The sequence below is a fragment of the Aotus nancymaae genome, unplaced genomic scaffold, assembly GCF_030222135.1.
Source record: "Aotus nancymaae isolate 86718 unplaced genomic scaffold, 86718_ANA_hifiasm-v0.15.2.pri h1tg000058l, whole genome shotgun sequence".
Lineage (NCBI taxonomy): Eukaryota > Metazoa > Chordata > Mammalia > Primates > Aotidae > Aotus > Aotus nancymaae.
In genome coordinates, this window is record NW_026988472.1 from 23,833,776 (window position 1) to 23,854,063 (window position 20,288).

The window sequence follows — 20,288 nt, forward strand, 5'->3', positions numbered from 1 at the left end:
CTGTTTATACAAAGAGATTTTTAAAACTGATTAAGAATTAGTTAGAATTCTTGTGGAGTATTTTTCTGATTGTATATGAAATCTTATATCTGTAAAATATAAAATAATGTTTCTTGTCTATCAACTGTTTATATTGCCAGGATTGAAAGCACAAACGTATTTATCCATTTGTTGTCAAGCTACCTAAAATGAATATCTTAGAATTTTAAATGGAAATTCATTTTGAATGTATTGCTCACATTTGAGCAAATAAAAATCTAAGATTTTCAGGCTACTAACCAGATACATAGGTGAGTTAAGCCTGCTTGGCATCTGGAAACTTCACACAAAGGAAGCTATTGCTTGGTGCCTAAGGAAACATATTTCTGAAAGCGGGTTCAGGCTTTTGCACTTACTGAGTATAGCTAAATTGACAGATGGGGAGGGGGTTGCAAGTACTGTCCATCTAAGAACTGAGTAGCGAAGAAGAAATAGGGGAACATCTTTCTAGATAAACAGCACATTTTCCATAAGCAAATAAATAAATGTACACTAAGACTGATTAAAGCTCACTTTCTGAGTTTTTACTCTGTATTAGGCAAATTATCTACATTAGTTCTAACCTTTGCCATAACCAGAAAAATTAGGCATTATTATTTCTCTCATTTTACTGATAAACAGAGTAACAAACAGGTTAACAAGCTTTCCCAAGGTTATATAACTGGTAATGGTAAAACTAGAATCTGAAGCTGTTTCTTTCTGACTCCAAATCTTCAATTACTTTGACTATACTGTTAGCCTAATGTTTACTGCTGTGAGCAGACAAAATGTGCACAGCTTCACTTGACACCTATTTAAAACTGCATATGTGAGTCACATAAGCAACCCTGTCTAGTATAGTTTCACATAAACTTCCAGTGTTTATTCTTTCTCTAATATTTATGACTTCCAATGTTGAAAGTACTACTTGTAATTAAGGCTAATTTAATCTTATTTTTCACATTAAATACTTAAAGTCTTAGATCCTATTTGATGTATCATTCTTTAAATATTTAACTTCTTACTTTCTGAATAGCCACATTTAGAAATAAGTGTCTCACAGACTGAATGTTGAGAAGAAATGAAAAAAAAATTGAGTGAAGCTCCTTTTCCCTGTAGGCATTTTATGAAAAGGTATAAATAACAGACACTTCATCTTTGTTCTATAGAAGGAAAGAAAAAGATAAAGAAAAGTATTCTGGAGAAAGAGGTCATAGGAAAGTGAGGATAAAGATACCAAGACAAATTATAATGACCTCTCCTTTGGACCTCAGTGCATATACATGGAGAAGAGAAATTTGACACGAGTTTTCTTCTTATTTAGAAAGACTTTTATTGTAATTTTCATCAGTAAGGGAGTTATTTCTGGACTATAAGTTGTAAATAGACTTTGTTAAACAAGACAATAGACTTGAAAGTGAGGTCACGTATAAAATATTTAGGTTATTTATTAAGTGTCCAGTTAATAAACATTAATTTATTATCTCTCTTACCCTTCGCTACTTCTTTATTCTTTACAATTGTTTTATTTTCTCTGAAAGTTCTGATCTTGTACAGAAGGTTCTATTTGTGTCATTGCACTCCAGGCTGAGTGACAGAGCGAGACTCTGTCTCAAAAAAAAAAAAAGTGTTTCCAATTCGATATAGCACTTTTGTATACCACACTATAGCTGAAAATATGACTAAATAGGTTTTTTCTCTGAGTGATTTTCACTTTCTTATAAATGATGTCCCCAGGCCAGAGTTGTTTTCCCAATGTCTATCTTAGTTTATTGTATTTTTAGTAGAGATGGGGTTTTACCATGTTGGCCAGGCTGTTCTCAAACTCCTGACCTTTTCACTTTCTCAAAAAGAATATTGCAACATAATCATGAAGTGAAGAGTTATAAGATCCAGAATAGTCTCACAGAGTTGATGCATGTTTTTACCTGACTTCTGATCATTTTATAAACTATTAAAATAGTAAAGTAGGACAGGACCTTAGAAATTGTCATTATGTGGATGGAGAGCCTGCAGCACATGCCCATGATCTGCCAAGTGGTTTTTGCCAAAGGAAGGATTAGAAACCAGATCTCTGACAGTTAGACAAAGATCCTTTACAGGACATCATCTATTTTCATCCTTGTACACAAACACACCTGTACCAATTTCAGGGGTGAAGTGTTTTGCAAGTGATTTGCTACTAGTAAGAGTGAAAATACTGAAGTGATTCTCTATAACTGTTTGCTCACTGTAAAAATTTCAAGCATGCAATCATAATAAAGTTATCTCTTTATTTCAATCTCCTTTCTCATCTCCATATGGAAAAAAAATATCTGACTACTATATAAAAGTAATAATATAGTAGTACATATTGTTTTGCTGTTTGCTTTTCCCAATTAATAACACACCTTGGATATTGTTCTGTATCAGTGTCGATAAAATCTGTCAACACAGATAACATTATTTTATTATTTTATAAAATAAAGATGTCCTTAATGATATTCAATATACTCTTCTACATTTATAGACTATGTACATTTTGAAGGTAGGACTTTTTATTAAAAATAAAATAATTAACCATTTATTTAAAATACAAATATTTTTATTCAAAAATTATCTTGAGTATCTCAGTTGTGACAAGGTTATTGAGATGTACAATAAATGTGCTATGTACTGCTTATGAGAGATAGTAGGCCATTCTTACTGTGGCTCATAAGAAATATTTAAAATAAATAGTTTAGATACTGCTATATTGTATCTTTCTATAATATATAAACATATCTCTGCATTTTCAGGTTTTGATCTTCAAGGTACAATTCACAGAATTCTGCTGATCATAAATATGATGATGAAATAGCAAGTAGCAGATTGGGATAGACACACAAAACATGATATTCTTATCTTGATTTCCAAAAGCCTGAATTCTCCAATATTAAATACAGGGCCAGTGAGTGATTTTTCATTTGCCCCTTGAGAGCCTATTATATCATCATTATGTTGTTTTTGGGTAAAGCAGTTTCTTCAACTAATGCATTTGTCACGAAATCATTTTATAGACCTTTAGGCTTATATATTCTTTTCTGAACTTGGAAACAAGAGTAAAGCCAGCCCATAGAACCAAGCTTCTACCTGTGGAATTCAGCTTTTATGTCTTTATTTCATTTTCTTTATCCACCTTTATATGCTTTTTTATTAACCCCAAATAATTTGTCCTTCTTTATGCTTCTCTATTTCTTCTAAAATGAGGGTTTTGTAGAAATAGATTATACAGTATGTAGAATTGATTCCATTATGGGATGTCAGTAATTTTTCTTTACTTCCTGTCATGTTTGGCTCTAAATTATGCTCGTTATAAAACAATTGAGTTTTAAAATGGGTAAAATACAGAACTAGACAGTATAGCACTATATCATTTAATTTAGGATGTTCTAACGGCACATTAAACACGTGATTCATGATGATCATGATATAAGTAACAGAATGCAATAGGAACTTTCTTTGTAAATATAGTAAATGGACTTCTAACAAGAATGACTTTAAATGTGCTCACTGTTCTATAAAACCGTTACATGGCAACTGTCATTGGAAACTTCCTCTATGAAGGACAGTAAATTAGAATATTAAATTAGTTTCTCTGAGTTACTGAGATTAAGAAGTCAAAAAGTGCACATGCTTCATATGCCTTTTTAATTAAACTGCCTATGATTATTGTGTGTTATAGGATGGTAATGTGTGCAAAATGGACTAAGACAGCACATTATATGTGGTATTTAATTTGGCCATGCCACTTTATGTTACAGAATAACATTTTATTTACTTTTATTGTGTAATCTCTTTCCTCTGTTCCACATTTTTAAAAAAGTATTTTCTAGAGCAGCAATTGGGTCAATGAGTGTTGAGTTACAAAATTTGCATGTCCATTCAAAGATACTCTACCTTAACTGACCATCACCTGCTTATAACCGAACCAATAATTAATTGGTTAGTACCAAGCTATGTCACGAAGCTGACTGGTTTCTCACAGGATTGAAGTACATGAATTCACATAATTGTAGACTTAACTAGAATGAATAGTTCATTGAATCTTAGAAGCAGATAAAATCTTACATCAGAAATTCTCAACTTCAACACTACTGATATTTTGGAATTGGATTTTTTGTTGTGGTTGTGGTGGGGCTGTCCTGGGCATTGGAGGTTGATTAGCAGCTTTCCTGTCTTTTACCCACTAGAAATACCAGTAGCGCTTCTCAGTTGTGACAAGCTGAAATGTCTTCAGCTATTACCAAATGTCTTCTGGGGGACAAAATACCCCCAGTTGAAACCTACTGCCTTAGAGAATATCTGACCCAATACATTCATTTATCAAAAGAGAAAACTGAAAGCCAGAGAGATAAAATTACTGAGTAAAAATCACTATAATAATTTTATTAACATTATCTGAATTGAATAATCACTTTATTATGTCAAATTCTACATTTATAATCTATTTAATAAAGCTCATATAATGAGCACATCCACATAATTTGGGGGTGTATATCTAGATTGTGAATTTGAAGTAAATATATCTTACAGTTTAGTAGGTTATGCTTTCCCAGATAAGCCAAGGTTTCAGATGCAAGTCTTTTATTAAGGATTTGCTTCCTAGAGAAATTATCAAGGGAGTGAAGGATTCATGATAGAAAAAGGGAAGAAGCTAAGTAACTGTTTAATTTCAGGTGAGGTCTCAAACTCAACACAATCCCATAGGGAGCTCAAGAGCATAAAGTACTCATCAGGCCAGGTATGGTGGTTTATGCCTGTAATCCCAGCACACTGGGAAGCCAAGACAGGCGGATCACTTGAGGTCAGGAGTTTGAGAACAGCCTGGCCAGCATGGTGAAACCCTGTCTCTACTTAAAATACAAAATTACCCAGACGTGGTGGTATGCGCCTGTAATCCCAGTTACTCCACAGGCTGAGACAGGAGAATCGCTTGAACCCAGGAGGCAGAGGCTGCAGTGAGCTGAGATTGCACCACTGCACTCCAGCCTGGGTGACAGAGCAAGCCTCCATCTCAAACAAAAAGTACTCATTAAAAGTATTTTGGCTTTCAGGCAAAGGATCTGGGCTTCTGTAATCTCAAATTATTCAGTCATTGGCTATGGACTACTGTGGGATTGGATGTGGTAATAGAAACTTCCTCGGCACTTCCAGTTTTATGTACTGAAAGGAGACAATGGATTACCTGGAGATTTGGGGGAAGGGTATAAAATTACTAAACATTTCTACCTCTCTCTGTGGGCAAGGAGATTCCAATGACTAAAAGAAATCCTCTGAGTGTTAAATGTATAACACCTCAGCAGCAAAGCGTGTAGAAACTTGGAAAGGGACACACAAAGCTGGTAAGAGGTATACGAGGGTAACTGGGCAGGTCTACTTCACCGGTCTTGTGAAAAAAGCAGGGACTTTTGAGACAGACATGTATATTCAAGTTCTGGCCTTGCTACTTACGATGTGCTCTTAGGCAAGTTACTTGAATTTTTGACCCATAATTTCTGTATCTTCAAATTTAAGGCAAAAATACTTAACCAATTTCATCCAACTTTGTCAGAATTAAGGTATTTAACAAACACAAGATGGAGACCATATAACGAGGTATTGTTATTGTGCATTTCAATTCATGAACACTTACATCTTCCTATTTGGTCAGGTTTTCTAAAATGTCCCTCGTAAAGGACACAAAATTTCTCTGTAGAAGTCTTGTACATTTTGCATTAGGTATATTCCAAGTACTGGACATTTTTACTCCCATAGCAGATGATACTTCTTAATTTTTATATTTAAGCTTCTTTCCTGATATGTAGGCATAATTAATTTTGTTTTATTAATTAGTATCTAGAAAATTAATTGTTTTTCATATATTTCCTCAGATTAGTTTAGATTATCCATGTGCACAATCATATCATTTGTGAATAACAACAATTTTGTTTCATCTAGTTCAACATATTTTGTTTATGCTATTTGCCTTACTGTGACAGTAAAGACCTGCAGTACAATGTTGAATGGCCATGAAAAACATCATTGGTTCAATGGATATCTTTTAAACTTTTACCATTGGCTAATAATCTTTAGCAGGTTGAAGAACTTTCTATTACTAGGTTGTTAAAAAATTTGTCTTTTTTCTTCAGTGCTTCATATATGTTCAATTTTACAAATGCTTTCTTTCATATAATTATGTGAATTTTTTCTCTTACAATAATAATAATAATTTATATGAGCTGAATTTCTAATGATAATTTAGCTTGTCCCAAGTGTGTCTGTGTATCTGCAGTATATATATATATATATATATATATATATATATATATATATATATATTACAGATTCTCTTTACTACTATCATATGTCCAGGATTTTTACATCTATGTTCATGAGTGATAAATCGGCTTATAAATTGCTCTTTTTGTGCTTTTCTCCTCAAGTTTCTTTATTAGGACGCTGGTAGCATGAAACTGAATCAGGAAGTGTTTTTTTTTATTTTATCCTCTGGAAAAGTGTGCGTGAGATTATAATCAGTTTTTCTTGTACATTTGAGACCACTTTTATGTAGCTATCTTTTGTTCATCATCTAGGCTGCATTTCCTCAGAAGAATGTGAGGCAGCTTTGCCTTTCATTCTCCCTCAACTAGGGCTACAAGAATTAGCAAATACAAGTGCCAGGTGCCTAGTTAAATTTGAATTATTTCTCATTGTCTCTATTATTTGCTAGGGCCACCATAGCAAAGTATCACAGACTGGGTATCTTAAATATCATCAATTAATTTCATTACAATTCTGGAGGCAAGAAGTCCAAGATCAAGGCGTTAACAAGGTTGATTTCATCTGAGTCCTCTCTCCTTGGCTGGTAGATGCCATCTCCTCCCTCTGTCTTTACTATGTGCGTAGGTGTCTTAATCTCCTCTTATTATTAGTATTCCGGTCATATGAGCTCAGGGCCCAACCTAATGACCTCATTTTAATCGAATTAACTCTTTAGGTAATTAAAACCCTATCTCCAAATAAGTAACAATATGAGGCACTGGAGGTTAGAACTTTAACATGAATTTTTGGGAAAGATAATTCAGATCATAACATTGTCTATGCATATTCACATCAAGATAAAGGGAAATGTTTGTGATATTCTTACACTAAAACATTATTTGCTGTTTATCTAAAACAAATTATAAATTTTTTAATTATCTACCTCTCTCTTTAATTATATTCTCTCCAGGATTTACCTCTCTTTAACACTTTCTTGTTTTGCAGAATTTGCTTCTGAAATTTCTTACAGTTAGTCTTTGTTCCATTCACATTATATAGTAGCTACTACAGAGGCCCATTCCAACTTATTTCATTATTTTGCCCTTTGAAGATTCATTAATGAGAAAATATGCTCAACATTACCATTATGAGCCAGTATACTGAATATGTACTAGCCCAAAGTTAACAATTCTAAGAACTGTTCTTCAAATTTGCTTTGATGAAGCAAATAATACGGTCTTTCATGGCGTAGATTACTTTTCCATTCTTCAGAATTGTGTTGCATCCCTTAACTTTTATTAAAAAATGTCCTCCATCAAAAGAAAGCATGGTTATCAATTGTTATCTCCATCTTGTTGGTTCCATGCTGCAAGAATACTTAGTGACATCCCTGTTACTAAATGAAGTTCTTCAAGAGGTGAAATCCAATTAAAATGATAGGCTTGACAAATGCCTAATAATTATCCATGTTAGGTCAAAATTTCTTTCTTTTTTTTGAGGCGGAGTCTTGCTCTGTCACCAGGCTGGAGTGCAGTGGCATGATCTTGGCTTACTCCACCTCCTGGGTTCAAGAGATTCTCCTGTCTCAGCCTCCCAAGTAGGTGGGACTACAGGTGCATGCCACCACCCCCAGCTAATTTTTATATTTTTAGTAGAGACGGGGTTTCACCATGTTGTCCAAGATGATCTTGATCTCTTGACCTCATGATCTACCCACCTTGGCCTCCCAAACTGCTGGGATTACAGGTGTGCACCACCATGCCTGGCCAAAATTTATTTTTTAAAAATTCACAAGTAATGTTGTCCATTTACAAAAAACAGGCTTGACACTTAAAGGAATACATTTTTAATCAATTCTTTAATACATTCAACAAGTTCCCTTAATCAATGGAGTACATCAATAATACTGTTGGCTTTTCTTCAGTGCATCTAATATTATTGCTAGGGAGACACTGAAAATGATGAAGAATAAATAAGTAGACTTTGCTTAGCAGCTTATCTTAAAAGCCAACAAGAATTTTGAGGGCCTTTTCTTTAGAATCAAAATATGGTTAATATGGCATCAGTGCTTCAAGTAAATTAAAGGTTCTCTCAAATGCATTTGTTAAAGAAAGTCAATGGATTTTTTAATAGGAATTGAAAAATTTTGAATTCTAACAAAATCACAAAAATCTTATAATCTCTCAGGTTAAAAAATGTAAGGAATAAAGTAAGAGAGATATTTTATGATTATTACTTCAATATCAATATATAGGACATCAGATGCTGTTTGGGAGGCATTATGCAGAATGTAGGCAACACAGCCAACATTCATCAGAGAATCATGCATGCTTTACTTCAGCTTTAACCATGTTAATTCCTTAACACTTTGCTTTTTAGAAAGGGCTGCAAATTGTGTCTAAAATAACATCTATAAGAAACTTTACTCACAATAGCCTAATAAGAAAGTATTTTTTATGAAAAAACAATTTCACAAAGGAAAAATGTATTCTGTATTGTCATTATATGCATCTGTGGCCATGGCATAAAAAGGTGAGGCATTTAGATGTTTGATAATCTTTGTAACAGTAAATAAAGCTATTACTTGTTGTTATCATTATTATTACAGTAGATTTCGTCTTGGCACTTGAAAATTTGCTTACAATTTGAGTTGAAAGACTGATGATTAAATACAGTATGAAAAGCCATTACAACTTCTATTGCAATTTCTTCTTAATTTAAATGTGTTATTTTATCATTGTGTTATTTAAAAATGTGTTATTTTATCATAGTCTTTGGAACTAGCTGAGGAATTCATGCACAGCTGATAGTATATGATTGTTTGTATCTGAATTTCCACAACTTTCTGTATTGAATGAACAATTGGATATTGCACAAAAAGCTTTGAAAGGACTTTTACCTTATTTAATAGATGTCCACTTTGCATAAATGTCATCATTTTTGCACTTGTGTTTGGGTATTGCAAGGTTCAAATAGACATCAACAAAAATAGATGATACTAAAAATTGCCAAAATGAAAGATTGAATTTGAAAATCTCACAGCTGGGCTGGGTGCAGTGGCTTACGCCTGTAATCCCAATACTTTGGGAGGCTGAGGCAGGCAGATCATTTGAGGCCAGCCTGGTCAACATGGTGAAACACCCTGTCTCTACTAAAAATACAAAAGTTAGCTGGGCGTGGTGGTGCACACCTGTAATCCCAGCTACATGGGATGCTGAGGCATGAGAATCGCTTGAACCTAGGAGGTAGAGGTTGCAGTGAGCTGAGATGGCCACTGCACTCCAGCCTGGATGGCAGAGTGAGACTCTGTCTCAAAATAAATAAATAGATAAATAAATAAGTAAGTCTCTCACAGTTGGTCAGTGTGTCTGTCACTCACAAGTCCGAATAAGTTTGTAAATAGTGATTGAATGGTGGAAGTGTTGTAAGCTTAACTAACAAATTGAACGGAATATCTGATGCAAAAAAAAAAGGTGAACTTCTGATTTTCATGAAGAGAGAACTGTACTTATTAGGCACAGATTTCAAAATCTGTGCTAATCCTATATAAGGTTTTCGTTAGTCTGTCTGTGGTGTCAGGGATTGGCAGGCATACAGAACTGGTAGTGTTTAGGGATTGATGGACTTTTGGCTGTGTTTCCATGGTCACTAGACTAGGGCTGCTGTGTTCTGGTGGACTTCCATAAGCAAGGCCACTGAATGGATAAACTTTCTGACTGCTTCCTATCAAGAAGGGAGCAGCTGTCACTGATTAGCTACCTTTTGTTACCAGAGTTTTGTCAGTGATTGGCTGCTTTTCAGAAGTCTTGGGGCAGTCACTGAACTGCTCACTTTCAGAAACTCAGTTACTGGAGTGAAGCGGTCATTGACAGGCTGATGGTACTGATCAGTAATTTTATTTAATGGTGGTTACTTGTTCAGGACTTGGGACTTTGGCAAAGAACAGACGTTTCCTTCCATCAATATTTCCTTTAATTCTAAGTCACTGATTCTGATTTCCTGCAAGTAAACCTGAATGAGAGCCCAGATCTTTATCTGTGGAGGTATAATTACAGCTAATGTTGTCTTAAGTAATTTAATTGCTGATTACTGTGGTGGAAAAGTAACTCTTAAGTGCTGAATGTTTGCAACTTGTTAAAAAAAAAAGTCAAATGCAGGACATTTGGGGTTTCCTGATAAAGTCAACACAAGACGCATGAAAAATCATATAATGTACATATCCTGTGTATTCAGGATATCTAGGAGCTCTAGATAAAGTTCATGTCTTAGGAAGTGTCTTTTAGCACTGAGCTGTCTCAGTAGTGGTCAGGACACACCCTAGATTTCTGTGGGTAACAGGGCCCACTGCCCTGAGGGGGAAGAAGGAGAATCGAGGGGGAAGGACTCTGGGCTTGCAGTCTCTGCTTCACTTCTCCCTTTTAATAAACTTTCTGCCCCTACCTTTTTCTCTACCTTCTCCTTAAGGCCAGTAACTCTTAAATTTTCCATTTTCAGGTTATTTGAAGTTTGAGGCCCAGATTCTGTAAGTGTGCCTAATTTTTTTTCTTTTGTCTCCTCTGACTATATATTTTCAAATACCCTATGTTCAAGCTCACTAATTCTTTCTTCTGCTTGATCAATTCTGCTATTCCAAGTCTCTGATGTGTTCTTCCATATGCCAACTGCGTTTTCCAGTTACAAAATTTTTGCTTCATTTTTTAAAATTATTCCAGTCTCTTTGCTAAATGTACCTAATAGAGTTCTGAATTCCTTCTCTGTTTTATCTCGAATTTCTTTGAGTTTCCTCAGCAAGCTATTTTGAATTTTCTGTACAGAAAGTCATATATATCTGTTTCTCCAAAACTGGTCCCTGGTGCATTATTTAGTTTATTTGATGAGGTCACGTTTTCCTGGAATGTGTTGATACTTGTAAATGTCAGTGTCTTGGCATTGAAAGGTTAGGTATTTATTGTAGTCATTACTGTATAGGCTTGTTTGTATGTGTCCTTGTTGAGAAGGCCTTACACATATTCAAAAGGACTTGGGTGTTGTAATCTAAGCTATATCTGCTTTAGGGTCACCCCAAGTCTAGTAATGCAGTAGCTCTTCCAGACTTGTACAGGCATCACCTTAATGGCCTTGGACATGATCCAGGAGAATTCTCTGTATTATCAGAGAATAAGTTTTGTTATTTTCCCTTACTTTCTCCCAAACAGATCCTCTCTCTTTTCAGAGCCACCTGAAGCTGGGGGTGGTCTTATTCTGTTCCCTTACTTTCTCCCAAACAAATAGAGTCACATCCCTTGTTAGCTGTATTCCTAGGTATTTTATTCTCTTTGAAGCAATTGTGAATGGGAGTTCATTAATGATTTGGCTTTCTGCTTGCCTATTGTTGGTGTACAGGAATGCTTGTGATTTCTGCACACTGATTTTGTATCCTGAGACATTTCTGAAGTTGCTTATCAGCTTAAGGAGTTTTGGGGCTGAGACAATGGGATTTTCTAAATATAGAATTATATCATCTGCAAACAGAGACAATTTGACTTCATCTCTTCCAATTTGAATATGCTTTATTTCTTTCTCTTGTCTGATTGCCCTGGGCAGAACTTCCAATACTGTGCTGAATAGGAGTGGTGAGAGAGGGCATCCTTGTCTTTTACTTGTTTAAGAAACTATCATCCAAGTGAACAGGCAACCTACTGGATGGGAGAAAAGCTTTGCAATTTACTCATCTGACAAAGGTCTAATATCCAGAATCTACAAGGAAATTAAACAAATTTACAAGAATAAACAACGCCATCAAAAAGTGGGCAAAGGATATGAGCAGACACTTCTCAAAAGAAGACATTCATACGGCCAACAAACATATGAAAAAAAGCTCATCATCACTGGTCATTAGAGAAATGCAAATCAGAACCATAATGAGATACCATCTCATGTCAGTCAGAATGGTGATTATTAAAAAGTCAAGAAACAATAGATGCTGACAAAGCTGTGGAGAAATAGGAATGCTTTTACACTGTGGGTGAAAATGTAAATTAGTTTAACTGTTGTGGAAGACAGTGTAGCAATTCCTCAAGGATCTAGAACCAGAAATACTATTTGATCCAGCAATACCATTACTGGGTATATACCCAAAGGAATATAAATCATTCTACTATAAAGATACATGCACACATATGTTTATTGCAGCACTATTCACAATAGCAAAGACATGGAACCAACCCAAATACCTATCAATGATAGACTGGATAAAGAAGATGTGGTACATATGCACCATGGAATACTATGCAGTCATAAAAAGGAGTGAGATCTTGTCTTTTGTAGGGACAAGGATGAAGCTGGAAGCCATCATCCTCAGAAAACTAATATAGGTACAGAAAATCAAACACTGCATGTTCTCACTCATATTTGGAAGTTGAACAATGAGAACACATGGTCACAGAGAGGGGAACAATACACACCAGGGCCTGTTGGGAGTGGGGGGTGAGGGGAGGAAACCTAGATGACAGGTCTATTAATGCAGCAAACTGCCATGGCACATGTATACCTATGTAACAAACCTGTACATTCTGTACATGTATCCCAGAATTAAAGTAACAAAACAAAACAAAAAAAGAAACCTATTGAACTGAATTCAACAACATCTTAAAAGTATCATTTATCACGACCAAGTGGGATTTATCTCTGAGATATGAGTGGTTCAACATATGTAAATCAATTAATATGTTACATTACATCAACAGAATGAAGGACAAACACCATATGATAATTTCCACTTATGCTGAAAAAGCATTTAATAAAATTTAACATCTCTTCATGATAAAATCTTTCAAAAAACTAGATATGTAAGGAACCCACCTCAAAATAATAAAAGACATATAAAACAGATCCACAGCTAGTATCATTCGGAATGGAAAAAATGGAAAACCTTTCTTCTAAGACCTGGAACACAAGAAGGATTCTTATTTTCACTACTGTTATTTAAGATAGTACTGGAAGTTCTAACTAGAGCAATCAGGCAAAAGAAATAAATAAAGGGCATTGAAATTGGAATGGGAGAAGTCAAATTACCCTTGTTTGCAGATGATATGGTCTCGTATTTGAAAAAAATATAAAGGCTTTCCAAAGAAACTATTAGAATTGTTAAACAAGTTCAGTCAAGTTGTAGGATAAAAAATAAACATACAAAATTCAGTAGCATTTCTATATGCCAACAGAGAACAATGTGAAAAATAAATCTTAAAAAAATTCCATTTGCAGTAGTCACACATAAAATTAAATATCTAGGAATTAACTAAAGAGGTGAAAGATTTTTGTAAATAAAACTATAAAACACTGATATAAGAAATTAAAAAGGACACCAAAAATACAGAAAGATATTTCATGTTCATTGATTGGAAGAGTCAACATTATTACAACACCATACTACCCAAAGCAATCTACAGATTTAATGCAATCTGTCAAAATACCAATGACATTCTTCACAGAAATAGAAAAAAAATTCTAAAACTTATAGTGAACCACAAAATACCCAGAATAGCCTAAGTTATCCTAAACAAAAAGAACAAAACTGAAGAAACCGCATTACCTGACTTCAAGTTATACTACAGAGCTGTAGTAACTAAAACAGCATGGTATTAGCATAAAAACACAACATAGACCAATGGAACAGAATAGAGAACCCAGAAAAAAATCCACACACCTTCAGTAAACTCATTTTAGACAGAGGTTTCAATAATATACACTGCAGAAAAGATAGTCTCCTCAATAAATGGTGCTGGGTTAACTGGATATCCATATGCAGAAGGATGAAGCTAGACCCTTACCTCTTGCCATATACAAAAATCAAATCAAAATAGATTAAAGACTTTAAAGACCTCAAACTATTTAACTCTTACAATAAAACATTGAAGAACATCTCCAGGACATCAGTCTGGCCAAAAATGTCTTGAGTAATACCCCACAAGCACAGGCAACCAAAACAAAAATGGACAAATGAGATCACATCACATTACAAAGCTTCTGCCCAGCAAAGGAAACAACCAACAAAACGAAGAGACAACCTACAGAACAGGAGAAATATCTGCAAACTACTCATCTGACAAAGAATTAGTAACTAGAACATATAAGCAGCTCAAGCAACTCTAGAGGAAAAAATTAATAATCCAATTAAATATTGGTCAAAACATGTGAATAGACATTTCTCAAAAGAAGACCTACAAATGACAAGCTGGCATAGGAAAAGATGCTCAACATCACTAATTTTCAGAAAAATGCAAATCAAAACTTCAGTGAGATATCATCTCATCCAAATGCTTGCTGCATTGGATCTCACATATTTTCATCAGGCAACATCAGTTTAACAAGGTAGTGTGCCATCTCCATAAGCTCACCATCCACTCTGCAAATGTCTATACTGTAGGCTAATGCACTTGGAATGGACTGAATGTTTATGTCTCCCCCAAATTTACATTTTGAAATCCTAACCTTTCATGGTAATGGTATTTGGAAGCGAGGCCTTTGGGAGGTGATTAGGTTTTTTTGTGTGTGTGGGGGTGGTGGTGGCACATGATTGAGATTATTGCCCTTATAAAATAAACCCAAAAGAGATTCCTCACCCTTTTCACTGGGTAAGGACACAGCAAAAAGACAGTTGTCTATGAACCAGAAATTAGTTGGGCCTAGATTTTGGGTTTTCCAGCCTCCAGAACCGTGAGAAATAATTTTCTATTGTTTATAAGGCACTAAGTTTATGGTATTTTTGTTATAGCAACCTGAATAACTAAAACACCCTTACCCCATGCTGTATCTGGTGGCAACATAGACTAGCAAACACAGATATCCACCTTCTGTTGTGCAAAAATTCAAGGAGCATGAAAAGTCAGTCTAAGCTTGGGACATCAATTTCTCTCTCCTTCCAGCTACATGTCCTTTTCCACTACTCATGGTATTCCTGGCCTGTCTCAACTATGTATCATCATTCACAAACCCCATTCATTTGCACAGTTCCAACCTCAGGGGACAGGGTCCACTATTCATAGGGGAAGAAATACCCATGTTCAGGAGACATAAAGTTAGTTTTCAGCTCAGGTACTTTGGCAAGAATGCATTGGGTCCCAGGGTCATCAAGAAATGTTGCTCTCTCAGAAGCCATAAATAGTATCACTTGATATTTGGGAGCCAGCAATAGTCAGTCTTCTTGAGAATATGTAGCAAGGAGTCTAAGGTAGGATGGGGTGTCTGATATGCTCCACTTCTTTTACCCAGTATACCTGTTCACTCAAATTATCCAGTAACTTTCATCTGGCAGTGGTGAGTAAGAGATTTTTCAAGCCTATTCATATATGTTGTCCTGGTTGCACCACCCAGATCCTTCGCTTTCTCTCTTTATGGCTACTCCACACAAGGCTGAATTCTGGATTCAGAACTCTGACTACCAGCCTGCCCAGACCTCTTTGGACTTGGTTGTGCATGGTGTCTCTCTCATGGACTCTGGAAATTCTTCTATCCCCTTTCTTCTTGATACTCCTTACTAGCTGAGAGTGCCATGTGTGGCCTCCTTCCCTGGCGCTTACTTGGACATTCTGACAAATGCTTGCTTTTCAGTACAAAGGGCAAATATCTTTTTGACATCAGATTTTTTTTGTCTCCTATGGCCTTGACTGAGACATCAGAACTTTAAAGAATGGCTTGAGGAATCCTGTGATTCAGAATATTACTGCAGAAATCCAGCTTTAAATGTGTGAGGTAGTAGGCAATTCTTTGCTAAATCTAATTAGAAAACATTAAACAAATTAAAATAACAATATTAAAATCAAATTAACATAATTGTGAGACACTATTTTTCAACCTAGAAGTTTAGCTAAAGGTTAAAGGATTGAAAACAATGTCTGAGAGGAAAGTGAGGGCTAAAAATTTACCTACTGGGTACAATGTTCATTATTTGGGTGATGGATATACCGGAAGCCAAATCCCATTACTACACAATCCATGTAATCCATGTTATCCATGTAACAAACCTGTACATGTACCCCCGAATCTAAAATAAAATGAAATTTCAAAAGAAAAAACAATGTCTGTGAGAGTGCACAGTATTTGCATACATTAATTTGTAAGAATATGAATTGGTAGAATATTTGTGGGATAACATTTTGGCAATATTAAAAAATAAATTTGCTCTATCTCAACTTCTGTTTTTCCATGTTTTTTCTTATTCACACATGCCAAAAAATTGATGTGTGAAGATGTTTATTTCAGTTCTATTAATTATATCAACTAATGGCAAACTACTTATGTGTCTGTCAGAAGGAGAATTGTTAAATTAGATTGGGCACTTACTTTAGAATTTCAAGAAAGTAGATAAAACAGTGAGATAGATTTATACATGCTGGTATGGAATGATGCTGTGGTCACTTTGTTAACTGACAAAGACACGTAGAAGAACAATGTGTATATCACTACCCATTATGTTAAAAAATTACAACGTATTTTATAGCACATCTGTATATTAAAAAGCTTATCATTATTATTAAAATTATACATACTAGATTTTTTAATTGTAATTCCCTCTGAGGAGAAAGTTGAATTTTAAGGGAACGTCATAAAGGGAGGGAATTGATTTATGTATGCTGTAAGAAATGCTTGGAACAAGAATATATGCATTATTGGCCGGGCGCGGTGGCTCACGCCTGTAATCCCAGCACTTTGGAGGCCGAGGTGGGTGGATCACGAGGTCAAGAGATCGAGACCATCCTGGTCAACATGGTGAAACCCCGTCTCTACTAAAAATACAAAAAATTAGCTGGGCATGGTGGCACGTGCCTGTAATCCCAGCTACTCAGGAGGCTGAGGCAGGAGAATTGCCTGAACCCAGGAGGCAGAGGTTGCGGTGAGCCGAGATCGCGCCATTGCACTCCAGCCTGGGTAACAAGAGCGAAACTCCATCTCAAAAAAAAAAAAGAATATATGCATTATTATTAGCTTTGCTGTTAAAATATTTAAATAAGCTTATCGACATAAATAGTATGTCTGTATTAGTCAGATGAAGGAACTGCTAGCTGATGCAAAACAAAAACCTGAAATCTGAATGGCTTAACACAGCAAACATTTATTTTTTTTTTCCACATAAAATCTTGCGTAATTTGGCAGTGGGTCTTTGCTACCAGGTGACTCACAAATCCAAGCTGTTTCCATCTGGTAGTTCATATCTCAACATGAGTTCTCCATATTTGCTGCTGACGGGAAAAAAAATAGAGGTGGCCACCTGGATTTCATATGTCTTGGCCTATAAATGACAAATATTGCTTCTGCTCATATATCAGTGGCAAAGATAGTCACATGACCCTTCCTAACTACAAGTGAACTAGGCAATGTAGTTTTTCCATGAGCTCAGGAAAGAAACAAGACGGTATGTGGATGAGGACTTGCAGGATCTCTTATTACCTGTTACATAGCAGGTCCTCAAAAAAGAACAATTATTACACTTCGTTAGGACAACAACCCTCTTTGTTTCCTGGAGGGGTTTCTCAGAAGGCCAAATTGGCCTTGCATTTTGCCAACTTGCTTTAGATTTTATTATGTGACAGATGCTTTCAAATAGAGAATTACGTTTTTAAAAAGAATGTTTTAAATCTCTGAAGAAAGGGTTCACCTTTTTTCACTCAACAGCACCTTTCTGCACTTCTCTTTCTAATAATTTCTGTAGTATCAGTAGCCTGAGTATTTTCTCCTTCTATTTGTTACATGGTCATACTGTTAACTTCAAAGACCCTGCTTCATATCAACTGAATTTCCCTGCCTCAACATCTGTACAGGTGCCATTAGACATACAGAAAACCAGGATTTTTTTTTTTTTTTCCTGGGAAAAGTACACAGACAAGAGGTAATAAATGGTTAGTGAGGCTTTTTTTCTTCTTTTTCTTTCTTTTTTTTTTTTTTTTTGGAGACTCAGTCTCACTTTGTCACTTAGGCTGGAGTGCAGTGACATGATCTCAGCTCACTGCAACCTCTGCCTCCTGGGTTCAAGTGATTCTCCTGCCTCAGCCTCCTAAGTACCTGGGATTACAGGCACACACTACCATGCACAGCTAAGTTTTTTTGTATTTTTAGTAGAGATGGGGTTTCACCATGTTGGCCAGCATGGTCTCGATCTCATGACCTTGTGATCTGCCATCTCTACTAAAAATTCCTTGGCTTTTGCTTCAGACTAGTGAAGCAAAAGTCAAGGAAAGACACTGCCCACCAACTCTCACCCTCCCAGAGGTCGCAACAGAGTTCTGAGTAACCTCTTCCCTTCTGCGATGGGTGGTCACCTCAGGTCCCACTCAGAGTCTTATCTTAACTCCTAGCAGAGTTTGGGACTTCTCCCTCTGCTGACCTGAAGCAGCACTCCTCAGAACAGGTCACATACCTCCCTGCAAACACAAGGCAGAAGTCAGAGGGCAACTCAGTTTCAATTATTCCGGGGTCTCCTGGGACTAGAGGAGGGCCAGGGATCTTATCTGTGAAATCTCCATGCTCCACATCGGTGGTAGCCTCGTTCTTCACTCTGTATCTTATCTTGAAAGTCTTGAAACTCAATAGTGCTGGGCCCTCATCCCTCTGCTACCGGGAAGTGCCATGTGTGGTCATATTATCAAGGAGTTTTCTTAGCAATGTTTTCTCCTGTTGAAAGCATTGTGTCATTTTATATAACCGTCAAATGAAGAGTTCTAAGAGACAGCATGGGCTAGCTGGGTTGATGTGTTCCTCCTAACTCCTGATCACTCCATAAACAATTAAAATACTAAAGTAAGACAGAACCTCAGAAATTGTTATTTTCTGGAGGGGAAGACTGGAGCATAGGGAAGTTTTGAAGAATTTCGCAAAAATGTTACTACTCAGAATTCAAATTTTATTGGTGATCAGAATTAAAATACTAAACTGTGGCTCTATGACTATGTTCTCACTGTGAACATTTCAAACAATGTAGTTAAAATGAAATTCCCTTGTGCCTTCTTTTCAATCCTTTCCATCATGCCTACTATTATGTAACCTAATTGTAAGTTAATTTTGGATGAATAGAAATGTGAACTTGACTTATATAAATACAATAATAAAGTACCTATTATTTGTTTGCTTTGTCTGCCAATTAATTCATTCAGAAGAGTATTCCATATCAATCTTCAGACTGGCCTTAAAGTCTGAAAACAAGGTATTATTTCATCATTATTTGCATTGAGATGCCCTTGGTGGCATTCTATATATTGTTAATATTTCTAGATTTTGTTAGCAGTCTACATACAGGCATGCCTTGTTTTATTGCACTTTGCAGATATTGCCTGTTTTACCAATTGAATGTTTGGAGCAACCCTACGTTGAGGAAGTCTGTAGCACCATTTTTCCAACAGCCTGCGCTCAATTCTTGTTTCTGTATCACATTTTGGCAATTCTCACTGTATCTCAAGCCTTTTCATTAATATTATGTCTGCTATGATGATCTGTGTTCAGTGACCTTTGATGTTATTATTGTATTAGCTTGGCGCATAAGTAATTGCAGAAGTAACTTTTAATTAAAAGTAATGGCAAGAACCGCAATTACTTCTGTGCCAACCTAAAATTGTTTGGAGACACCGAAAACAGTACCCATATAAGATGACAAATTTAATCAATAAATATATGAGTCCTGGCTGCTCCATTGGCCAGCCCTTCTCTTCTGTCTTTCTCTCTCTCCTTGGGCCACCCTCTTCCCTGAGACAAGAAAACATTGCAGTTAGGTCAGTAAATAACTGCAAAATGGCCTCTTGGTGTTCAAGTGAAAGGGAGTCACACCTCTCTCACTTTAAATCAAAAGCTAGAAATTATTAAGCTTAGTGATGAAGCCATGTCAAAAGCCAAGATAAGACAAAAGCTAGGCCTCTTGTACCAGTTAGCTAAGGTATGAATGCAAAAGAAACTTTTAATTTCTTGAATGAAATTAAAAGTGCCACTCCAATCAACACACAAATAATAAGAAAGTGAAACAGTCTCATTGCTGATATGGAGAAAGT

The 20,288-nt window shown here is 35.8% G+C and overlaps 1 pseudogene; it reads right to left on the reverse strand.

Moving 5' to 3' along the window:
- Positions 1–20,288, reverse strand: part of LOC135269923 (uncharacterized) — a 63,809-nt pseudogene that overhangs the window by 14,006 nt on the left and 29,515 nt on the right.